We start from the raw sequence: 12,511 nt of genomic DNA on the forward strand, positions 1-12,511 counted from the left end.
ACTTTAATTTTGGCCATACCAACATGTTACTATGGAACCTGGACAGTGGTTAATTTTTGATTGTAATTGTGCTCCATAGTAAATAAGGGAAATAGAATTAATTTGTGGGTTAAACTGTCCTAAGATTAACATTGTAACCTTGTTACTAATGCTAACATTTTGAATAACATTGGGGGCGGCGTGGCGTGGTATGGTGTTCGTCTCCCAACCCAGAGGTTGTGGGTTTGATCCCATGCCATTGTGACCACGTCGAAGCATCCTTGAGCAAGATACTGAACCCCCAATTGCTCCTGATGCTGCGTCATCAGTAGGTGAATGGGGTGTCAAAAATGTAAAGCGCTTTGAGGGCCTTGTAAGGTGGAAAATTGCTATATAAACTAGACTAAGCAATTTCTGGAGAAATTGTGTGGGGTTGCTGAAAGCTGAATGCTAATAGCTGAATGCTAAGCCGAATGCTAATAGCTGAATGCTAATAGCTGAATGCTAATAGCTGAATGCTAATGAAGGAAACAAAGAAACTGTGAAAATTACAAAGTAATTATCTATTAATTACTAGTAATAATAGGAGTAGTAGTAGTAGTAGTAGTCGTGGTAGTAGTAGTAGTAGTAGTCGTAAAAACAGTAGTAGCATTAGTAGTAATTATTAACTCTTTGACTGCCAGCCATTTTCGGAAAAGGTAACCCCATACTGCCAGCTGATTTACAGAATTTTACCGATCTTTCAAGCTCCACAGAAAATGTTGTGTTAGGACTATGGAAACGCGGATACTACCAAATGAAAGATTGAAGTCTCATCTTTCATCTAAAAAAAAAAAAGTTTGTTTCTACCTTATTCGGATCTTCAGTAATCAACAATAGAAAACAGCTTCGTTTCACCCAAATCCTCTATTTTCTTCCAAAATACGGAGAAATCAAGCTTTTTGTGAAACGCTGTTATTTCATGCACTCTAGTGAAATTGGCACTTTTTTTTTTGCATGAGTGATTCTACAAACACCTAAACTCTATAAAACACTACCCCAACAATAAAAATGTTTTTTGATTGCAAAATAACAGTTTATTTACATGCAACAGTAGCAATCCGAACAAACAATTTGGAAAACACTTTGCAAACTATTTACACGTGCGCAACAGTTTTTGTCAGTCTGCTTCTGCATGGACTGATTTGCGTAGAGGTTGGTATGATGAACGATGTGCTGGAGAAGTTCATCCGTGATGAAGAGCTCCAGGATGTCAGCTGGCAGGTGGGAATTCAGCTCTGCTGCAGCATCCCTTGGTCCTGGTTTTGCAGCAAAGGGGAAGATGGTTGGCTGCCAGCCGAATTAATCAACTTCAAGCCAGCCAGAATCTTTGGGATCTGCAAATATACATTTCAATATCATATCATTTTAGAGCAGTGTGATGCAATGTGTGTGTGTGTGCATATGTTTACCTTTTTTTCTTGGGTGTATTGGTTGATGCACATTCTGTAAATTATAGAAGACGTTTACCATCAAATATTTTATTAGTGCTGTGGAGAATCTTTTCTTTTTACCTTTGTTCTGCTCACTGTGAGAAGGGTCACTTTGGGCCCTATGAGTAGGAGCTGAAAGAAACATATACAATTACAATACAATCGAAAGACTTTCCTTTTATTGTTGCGGTGTATTGAAAACGTTTTTTTTTTTTTACCTTTCTTTGTCGTAGAACCAGCGGTCGGACGTTGCTGTAAGCACGATCTATAAAATATACATTCACGTTTGTATAGGTAATAGATGTTTTAGTGTATATCAGCACATTTACACACACTGCTAGCAGATCGCCCGAAAAGCAAAGTAATCTTACTAGCATTCTCTTAGCATGTTAGCGCTTACCTTCACGTTCTTTGGAGGACGAAAGGCTGTCCAAGACTGTCTTGCATCGGACCCATAGTAGTCGTCATCGTCCGATGAAACGTCATCTGTGCAGACGTGCTCGGTTGTGCACCACTTTTCTCCGGTGTTAGCATCGCTAGCCGGTGGGGCCTTAGGACGTTATTAGCATCGCTAGCCGGTGGGGCCTTAGGACGTGGTCGAAACGGCCGCGTCACCGCTTCAACTATGACTTAACCCCGTCATCACTGTGCTCTTGAGCACTGGTCGATGCTTTTGAGCTTTGAAAATAAGGATCAAGCGTGAGCTGCTTGCCATCTGTAGCCTTTTTGACTCCCTTAGCCAAGTTAGCCATTCTCTCCCCCTCAACACTCTAGCTCAGCCTCTCTTCTTCTACTGTTGTCTCCTACCCGATCTTGTCCAAAAGACTCATCACAGCCATCTAGTGGCCAGGAATACTCATATAGTAACCCGATCGGCTTGATACTTGGAGCACAGCTGCCCAAGGCTTTCCTCCACCCGTTTCCATAAAAAAACATAGTAGACGTCAATTAACGTCTATGGCGGCCAATCCTAGGATTATACTGAACGTTTTTAAACGTTTATGGCGGTCAAAGAGTTAAGTAGTAACTTGTAGTTAAATGATTGTGACATTTTATGTAATTGTAGTGAACAACAACAAATATAAAACCAAACAAACAAAAGAATATTTTTTGAGTACAATACTGTATGTGTTCATGCAATCTACTACAAAGTTGAGCCAAACTGAAACTAAACTAATTAGATCAATATTTTAGTGCCAGTATTGATCCGGTATCGATACTGTTGAGGTATCAATAATATCGATGACCTAACTTGTCGGGCTAAAAGTCATGGCTTATGGTGTAGTCATATTTAAAAGTGACATCTGATGCTGAACACTGAATGGACACTGGCAAAAAGAATTGTCTGCAACATGGCCTTGGCTGATTGCTAATACTCTGCTGCCACCTGCTGGCCTATTTTGAAACATGGAACCTAATAACTACCAATGGTTGAAGCCACCACTTTCTGTCAAGCTGCTTGTCAAAGCTTTCTCTCTGCTCTTGTGTAAAAAACAAACAAACAAACAAACAAACAAACATGTACACGTGTTTGGCAGTGAAATGCAAAGTATTCAACGCTTTTGGGTTTGAATGTGAATTGTTCATTTCAAACTTTTAAAAACTCATAAATGGTCAAACAAAAACACTATTGTGAAGGTATTTTGTGTCAAATTATTACAAAGCGCAACTATAAAGAATTATACAATGACTAATGTGGGATCTGATTTTTGGTGCTGTCTCTTGAACTATTGACCTATTCTAGGCCAAATGTTCAAGTGAAACCCTTTTTATGCTAAACAACTTTACGATTGCTACTTGTGTTTAAATAGCTTAAGGAAATTAAATGCCAGTGTGTATCCTGACTTGTCACAAAGGGAATCATGTATTTGTTACCCTATAATCATTTATTTTACTTAATTTTGTAACACTAAGGTGCCAGCTGAAAATACAAGAGATCACATATGCTCAATCATTTAGAACCAGTGTGAAGCGATCCACAGCTGCCAGGCGTCTCTATGTTTGTAAAAGAACGGTAAAGGTGTCAAAAACTTGCAAGTTTACTGCTATCAACTATTAGGAAAAACTGCTCCTTCACGCTTGAGGGCTAATAAACGAAATGATATCCTGAAAGTTTACAACTGTCAGCTGACGGGAAGATGCTCAGAACAAGGATCTCATTACTTTACAACTGTCAGCTGACGGGAAGATGCTCAGGGCAAGGACCTTATTATTTTACAACTGTCAGCTGATGGGGAGATGCTCAGAGCAAGGATCTCATTACTTTGATGTCTGCAAAAGGTTAGTTTTAGCAAATTTATTAGATCATACAATGTAAATGATAGGTCGCCTTATTTTTTATGTATGAATAAGTCCTTTTGATACCAGTAAAAACCTGTTACTACTTCTGGTCTCAAGAATGGGGGGGAGACGTATAATCTGCTGACCACTTTATAACAATTGGATACCAGTAGAAGTCACAAAACGAAGCTCGCACTACCCCCTAGTGGTCGAAAGCAGATACTATTAGCATTCAGTAAACTGCATCTCATAATAAGTGGGTTTGGCCGAGGCTTTACCTTACCAATAAGATCTAAGCGTGAAGTGGGCAGGCAGGTTTGATAGCCAATCAGGAAAAGAGGTTGTACCATGGATGATGCTTTATAAACTGTTGCATTTCCTGAGATTGTGAGATTTTTTCCATTTGCGCAAATTGAATGGTCTCTGTGTGCTTTTGCCAATAAAGCCGCTTTTTGTTCAGCTTGACTTTGGACTCCTGCCTGTTTTTGTTCTGACTTGCTTTTACTTCCAACTCACAACGCCAAAGGGGGACCTGGTGCATCAGCCTGCCAACAGGTGTTGGAACAGGTGACGCTGCGGCCAGCCTTTCCTGGCCCGAGAGCCGACAACTACTATATGAAATCAAAGTTCTGCTAAAATGTTTCCCAACGAGGGATCGAACCATGATCTCCCACGGGTCAATCCATTGCTTTAACCATTCAGCTATCATGGACATGTAGATGACTGTGACAATACATAGTATTGTATTTAGTAAGTTGGTTTAAATTTATATCGCTTAGGATAAATGTGATGTGAACATCACAAGCATTACCAAGCCACGTTTTACAATTTTTTGACAAAAGAAAATGGCTGTTGTCAAGGGATTTCAGTTTTAACTTAAAAATAATAATAAAAAAAATAAAGGGACCAGACTGGTATCATACCAGCAAACTCATGGATAGCAATCTGTGTTGTACCCACTGAACCACGGAGGAAGTACATAAGGAACTGCTCCAATGTTATAATAATGAGGTTTTAACACTGTCAATGTAACCTTTTCTTTGCTCTGAATGTTAACTACTGTGTTTGTTGATGCTAATGTGTTGTCTTTCCTTGTGGAAAGCACATTAAGTTGCCTTGTGTAGGAAATGTGCTACACAAATAAACTTGCCTTGTCTTGAATATAGAACGGATAATATAGAAACAAAACTTAATAATGACAAATGACATCAAAAGTAATGGATGCGAAATAATTATTAGTGACAATGATTAGTATTAAATATTGCATTCCTACTAAAGAGTTACCCACACTGTATTCGAACCCAGGCTCTCCATGCGGCAGTCAACTAAGCTATCCACTGACCTAACTTGTCTGGCTCAAAGCTCATGGCTTATAGTGTATCTATATTGAAAAGTGACATATGATGAATAATGGGGTCACGTGTTCAATCACTTCAATGAAATTATAGAATGCATTATGCAATATGGATTAATTTTGAAGAAATAGTTTGTCAAAGGACATTTAACGAAATAGATGTTAACTTGTTGTATTATGACGAAACTGGAAAAAAAAAAAAAAGTTGCTCCATCCGGGGTTTGAACCGGCAAACCATTCGTAGGGCTGTCTTTGCTATGCACCTGGAAGTGTTGTGAAATGGAAGCAGCGAATGTGTCATTGAACGAATGCATTCAAAAAAATGTATGTTAAATGAATAAAGAAAGATAAATTGGTTGTAAATTACAAATGAGAAATTATGGATGAATTATAAATGAAAAGATGAAAGTTTTAGCTTTAACTAAAAAATAAAAAGAAGTATGTCTTACAGTGTATCTATATTGAAAAGTGACATATGATGCTGAATAATGGGGGCCACGTGTTCAATCACTTCAATGAAATTATAGAATGCATTATGCAATATGGATTCATTTAGAAGAAATAGTTTGTCAAATGACATTTAACGAAATAGATGTTAACTTGTTGTATTATGACTTGGTGATTATGAGTGTCACCTGACGCTGAAAGTCATCAGCGCTGATTTGGGACACATGCGTTTGATCACGTCAGTATAACGCATTTCCTGGTGTGATAGTCAGTTGGTATACTTAATGTCCGTTTACATAATTGTCACGGGACACGTGCAATGTACAGTCGGCGGTGGGCTTTAAACCTGTGACCTCGTGCTTACTGTACATGCACTCTCCCAACTGCGCCACTGAACAGTATCAGAAAGCCAGTCAAGATGGTCTGTTGTATGTATGGAAGTGGGCGTGGAAAATGGGACTTAGAAAAAATTCAGTGTCAGTCCCATTAAAACTGAATGGGGAAAAGTTGATCTTTAACATTAAATTATGCGATTACTGTAAGTAATATGGAGTCAAACGATAAATACCCCGAAAGGCGTGAATTTTGTCAGCAAGTTGAAATTTGAACGGTGTAAATCTGAAGTATAATGTAGGAGTAGTTTGATTGCAAAAAGTGTTGAGAATAAAATGCTATAATAACTAGACTAAGCAATTTCTGAAGAAATTGCGTGGGATGCTGAAAGCCGACGCAAATAGCTGAATGCTAAGCTGACTGATAATAGCAGAATGCTATTGTTATCATTGAAGTGTGAAATGTAATTGAGAGATGTCTTGCTGAACCAGAATGCATTAAATAAAACGTATGTTAAATTAATAAAGAAAGATACATTGGCTGTAAATTACATATGAGAAATTATGAATGAATTATAAATGAAAAGACTGAAGTTTAAACTCAACCAGTCTGAGATTGAATTTGAACCCTCACCTCCTGTTTACTGTTCAATGAGCTACTGCACTGCCAATCTATCCACTGACCCACAGAAGACTTGGTGGCATCACTGAAGTGTTGTGAAATGGAAGCAGCGAATGTGTCTGAACATGCAATAAAATGTATGTTAAATAAAGAAAGATAAATTGGTTGTAAATTACAAATGAGAAATTATGGTTGAATTATAAATGAAAAGAAGAAAGTTTTAGTTTTAACTAAAAAAAAAAAAGAAGTATGTCCATGTCCAAAAGTTGCTCCATCCGAGGTTTGAACCAGCGAACCATTCGTAGGGCTGTCTTTGCTATGCAAGCGCTTAAGCCAGTGAGCAGCAGAGCGAATTGGCGTATTTGTAGTTCAAAGTGTCACCTGACGCTGAAAGTCATCAGCGCTGATTTGGGACACATGTGTTTGATCATGTCAGTATAACGCATTTCCTGGTGTGATAGTCAGTTGGTATACTTAATATCTGTTTATGTAATTGCCACAGACATATGTGCAATGTACAGTCGGCGGTGGGCTTTGAACCTGCGACCTCCTGCTTACTGTACATGCACTCTCCCAAATGCGCCACGAAGCAATATCTGAAAGCAAGTCAAGATGGTCTGTTGTATGTATGGAAGTGGGCGTGGAAAATGGGACTTAGAAAAAATTCAGTGTCAGTCCCATTAAAACTGAATGGGGAAAAGTGGATCTTTAACATTAAATTATGCGAGTACTGTAAGTAATATGAAGTCAAACGATAAATAGCCCGAAAGGCGTGAATTTTGTCAGCAAGTTGAAATTTGAACGGTGTAAATCGGAAGTATAATGTAGGAGTAGTTTGATTGCAAAAAGTGTTGAGAATAAAATGCTATAATAATAAGTTTAAGTATAAGTATAATAATAATAAAGGTTAGAAACAACATATGTGGGATGCTTTCAGCATCCCACAACTAGACTAAGCAATTTCTGAAGAAATTGCGTGGGATGCTGAAAGCCGAATGCTAATAGCTGAATGCTAAGCTGACTGCTAATAGCAGAATGCTAATGAAGGAACTTGTTGTATTATGACTAAAATGAGAAAAAAAAAAAAAAAGTTGCTCCATCCGAGGTTTGAACCAGTGAACCATTCGTATGGCTGTCTTTGCTATTCACCTGGTGCAAGCGCTTAAGCCCGTGAGCCACCAGACCTGTGAGTAGCACAGCGAATTGGCGAATTTGTAATTCAAAGTGTCACCTGACGCTGAAAGTCATCATAGCTGATTTGGGACACATGTGTTTGATCATGTCAGTATAACGCATTTCCTGGTATGATAGTCAGTTGGTATACTTAATATCCGTTTATGTAATTGCCACGGACATATGTGCAATGTACAGTCGGCAGTGGGCTTTGAACCTGCGACCTCCTGCTTACTGTACATGCACTCTCCCAACTGCGCCACTGAGAAATATCAGAAAGACAGTCAAAATGGTCTGTTGTATGTATGGAACTGGGCGTGGAAAATGGGACTTAGAAAAAATTCAGTATCAGTCCCATTAAAACTGAATGGGGAAAAGTAGATCTTTAACATTAAATTATGCGAGTACTGTAAGTAATATGAAGTCAAATGATAAATACCCCGAAAGGCGTGAATTTTGTCAGCAAGTTGAAATTTGAACGGTGTAAATCGGAAGTATAATGTAGGAGTAGTTTGATTGCAAAAAGTGTTGAGAATAAAATGCTATAATAACTAGACTAAGCAATTTCTGAAGAAATTGCGTGGGATGCTGAAAGCCGACGCAAATAGCTGAATGCTAAGCTGACTGCTAATAGCAGAATGCTATTGTTATCATTGAAGTGTGAAATGTAATTGAGAGATGTCTTGCTGAACCAGAATGCATTAAATAAAACGTATGTTAAATTAATAAAGAAAGATACATTGGCTGTAAATTACATATGAGAAATTATGAATGAATTATAAATGAAAAGGCTGAAGTTGAAATTCAACCAGCCTGAGATTGAATTTGAACCCTCACCTCCTGTTTACTGTTCAATGAGCTACTGCACTGCCAATCTATCCACTGACCCACAGAAGACTTGGTGGCATCACTAAAGTGTTGTGAAATGGAAGCAGCGAATGTGTCTGAACATGCAATAAAATGTATGTTAAATAAAGAAAGATAAATTGGTTGTAAATTACAAATGAGAAATTATGGTTGAATTATAAATGAAAAGAAGAAAGTTTTAGTTTTAACTAAAAAAAAAAAAGAAGGATGGCATCACTAAAGTGTTGTGAAATGGAAGCAGCGAATGTGTCTGAACGTGCAATAAAATGTATGTTAAATAAAGAAAGATAAATTGGTTGTAAATTACAAATGAGAAATTATGGTTGAATTATAAATGAAAAGAAGAAAGTTTTAGTTTTAACTAAAAAAAAAAAAGAAGTATGTCCATGTCCAAAAGTTGCTCCATCCGAGGTTTGAACCAGCGAACCACTCATCTGGCTGTCTTTGCTATTCACCTTGCGCAAGCGCTTAAGCCACTGAGCCACCGGACCTGTGAACAGCAGAGCGAATTGGCATATTTGTAATTCAAAGTATCACCTGACGCTGAAAGTCATCAGCGCTGATTTGGGACACATGCGTTTGATCATGTCAGTATAACGCATTTCCTGGTGTGATAGTCAGTTGGTATACTTAATATCCGTTTATGTAATTGCCACAGACATATGTGCAATGTACAGTCGGCGGTGGGCTTTGAACCTGCGACCTCCTGCTTACTGTACATGCACTCTCCCAACTGCGCCACGAAGCAATATCTGAAAGCAAGTCAAGATGGTCTGTTGTATGTATGGAAGTGGGCGTGGAAAATGGGACTTAGAAAAAATTCAGTGTCAGTCCCATTAAAACTGAATGGGGAAAAGTAGATTTTTAACATTAAATTATGCGAGTACTGTAAGTAATATGAAGTCAAACGATAAATAGCCCGAAAGGCGTGAATTTTGTCAGCAAGTTGAAATTTGAACGGTGTAAATCGGAAGTATAATGTAGGAGTAGTTTGATTGCAAAAAGTGTTGAGAATAAAATGCTATAATAATAAGTTTAAGTATAAGTATAATAACTAGACTAAGCAATTTCTGAAGAAATTGCGTGGGATGCTGAAAGCCGACGCAAATAGCTGAATGCTAAGCTGACTGCTAATAGCAGAATGCTATTGTTATCATTGAAGTGTGAAATGTAATTGAGAGATGTGTAACGATTATCGGCCGGTTGTAACTTTTTGCAACCTCAGTTCCAAAGGAATTGAGCTCCTGTGGCCTGAACATGCCACTGTGGGGGGTGGGGAGCACAAGAACATCCCCCACAAACAGCCACACATGCTCTGACTGACACGCGCACGCGCACACACACACAAATCAGGACAGTAAAAGCCTTCTTAGAAACTTGACTTTCTTATTTTGCAACAGAACAATGAATTATGAAATGTTATGTTTGCCATTTGTGAAATGTTGACTCCATGAAATGTCATGAAAATGTTCCATTGCAGTGGCAGATTCTCCACTAAACTTTCATGTGTATGCACGTTTTAACAGTGTAAGCTAGGTAACATTTTATTTGAGGTATTCAATTGTACGTGTTGCATTGGTTGAATTCTGACCTTAGAATCTTAAGACACATGGGATCCAGATTCAATCTGATTAGTCAACCAAAAACCTCCCCCAGCTGGTAACTTTCCACTGTGGTCTCAACCGGCCCCCCTGGTGTGGAGGCCGCCGCCTTCCCAATTTAAAAGCACGCTCCCTGCGTGCTGCTTCCTCTCTTCCGCTGCTTTGGCTCCTCTTGGCTCCTTCCTGGTCTCCATCGGCGCGGCTGCCAGACAAAGGGCTAGCCCAGCTAGCTTAACCTCCAGCACACGGCAACGCACAGAAGCCATCGCGTGTAGCGACAGGCGCAGCGAAACACGCTGCTTTTAGTCCCTGCAAAGGCTCAACGGATGGTGCTTTTCCCAAGCACCGAGGCCTCAACCAAGAGGGCCTCTTCCCAGCCAGCAGGTTGACCCCGTGACGCTCAGTTGGCCAGCCGGACGACCTGTCTCTCCCTCTCCTGAACTGAACCTTCTACATTCTATCTTCAAACGGGCTTGGCGAGTCTCCATCCAGGGTCCTGCTTCTCAGACCAACCCCATCTGTAAGTGCAACTTTGCAGGCCTTTGCCCTAGTACAAATTGGTGCAAACCAGGTTGATTGTGGGTCCCATGTTGGTTTGATTTAAGAAATCTATCACCTTGGTTAAGACCGTTTCTCTTTTCTTCTTTTCTTCTCCTTTGATTATTTTTTATTATTTTAGTTCTCGTTTCATTTCCTATCATAGTAGTTAGTTTTGCTTCTTGAAATTCTAAGTAGATTATCCCACCTAGGTTAGAGAATAAACGTGCACAAAACTCAACCCCTGGTTTACTGTGTGTGTGTTTCATCAATTTATAGTGACCTCTAAGCTGAACAAAGAACTCACAAAATTGTAGTAAGGGCACAACCTTCATTTTAATGACTGATTCAACGAGGTTCTCATCTGTTATCCTGATAAAATTATCAAAAAGAGATGTGGTGCTCCGCAGGCAAGCTCAACTTAATTTAAATATTAAGTTTGAGTCTCCTTCAATTAATGAGCCAATTGATTATTAATTTAATAATTAACAATTATTGATTTAATAATTAATTGGACCGATTTCCCTTACAGATGTCTTGTTGAACCAGAATGCATTAAATAAAACGTATGTTAAATTAATAAAGAAAGATACATTGGCTGTAAATTACATATGAGAAATTATGAATGAATTATAAATGAAAAGACTGAAGTTTAAATTCAACCAGTCTGAGATTGAATTTGAACCCTCACCTCCTGTTTACTGTTCAATGAGCTACTGCACTGCCAATCTATCCACTGACCCACAGAAGACTTGGTGGCATCACTGAAGTGTTGTGAAATGGAAGCAGCGAATGTGTCTGAACGTGCAATAAAATGTATGTTAAATAAAGAAAGATAAATTGGTTGTAAATTACAAATGAGAAATTATGGTTGAATTATAAATGAAAAGAAGAAAGTTTTAGTTTTAACTAAAAAAAAAAAAGAAGTATGTCCATGTCCAAAAGTTGCTCCATCCGAGGTTTGAACCAGCGAACCATTCGTAGGGCTGTCTTTGCTATGCAAGCGCTTAAGCCAGTGAGCCACCCGACCTGTGAGCAGCAGAGCGAATTGGCGTATTTGTAGTTCAAAGTGTCACCTGACGCTGAAAGTCATCAGCGCTGATTTGGGACACATGTGTTCGATCATGTCATTATAACGCATTTCCTGGTGTGATAGTCAGTTGGTATACTTAATATCCGTTTATGTAATTGCCACAGACATATGTGCAATGTACAGTCTGCGGTGGGCTTTGAACCTGCGACCTCCTGCTTACTGTACATGCACTCTCCCAACTGCGCCACTAAGAGGGTATCAGAAAGGCAGTCAATATGGTCTTTTGTATGTGTGGAAGTGGGCGTGGAAAATGGGACAGAAAAAATTCAGTGTCAGTCCCATTAAAACTGAATGGGGAAAAGTAGATTTTTAACATTAAATTATGCGAGTACTGTAAGTAATATGAAGTCAAACGATAAATAGCCCGAAAGGCGTGAATTTTGTCAGCAAGTTGAAATTTGAACGGTGTAAATCGGAAGTATAATGTAGGAGTAGTTTGATTGCAAAAAGTGTTGAGAATAAAATGCTATAATAATAAGTTTAAGTATAAGTATAATAATAATAAAGGTTAGAAACAACATATGTGGGATGCTTTCAGCATCCCACAATAACTAGACTAAGCAATTTCTGAAGAAATTGCGTGGGATGCTGAAAGCCGAATGCTAATAGCAATCTATCCACTGACCCACAGAAGACTTGGTGGCATCATTGAAGTGTTGTGAAATGGAAGCAGCGAATGTGTCATTGAACATGCAATAAAATGTATGTTAAATCAATAAAGAAAGATAAATTGGTTGTAAATTACAAATGAGAA

General features: G+C 38.7%; 1 protein-coding gene and 1 long non-coding RNA gene across 4 annotated transcripts in view; both read right to left on the reverse strand.

The window, feature by feature from the left end:
- The window catches only part of LOC144015522 (solute carrier family 45 member 3), a 70,403-nt gene that overhangs the window by 22,990 nt on the left and 34,902 nt on the right, over positions 1–12,511 (reverse strand). The gene's annotated exons all lie outside the window — the stretch shown is intronic.
- LOC144016695 (uncharacterized) lies at positions 1,222–1,797 on the reverse strand. The gene is made up of 3 exons (XR_013282979.1): positions 1,670–1,797; positions 1,431–1,583; positions 1,222–1,355 (listed from the first exon to the last, which is right to left on the reverse strand). It is a non-coding gene; the product is annotated as an uncharacterized LOC144016695 (long non-coding RNA).

Source organism: Festucalex cinctus, chromosome 3 (assembly GCF_051991245.1).
Source record: "Festucalex cinctus isolate MCC-2025b chromosome 3, RoL_Fcin_1.0, whole genome shotgun sequence".
NCBI classification, from domain to species: domain Eukaryota; kingdom Metazoa; phylum Chordata; class Actinopteri; order Syngnathiformes; family Syngnathidae; genus Festucalex; species Festucalex cinctus.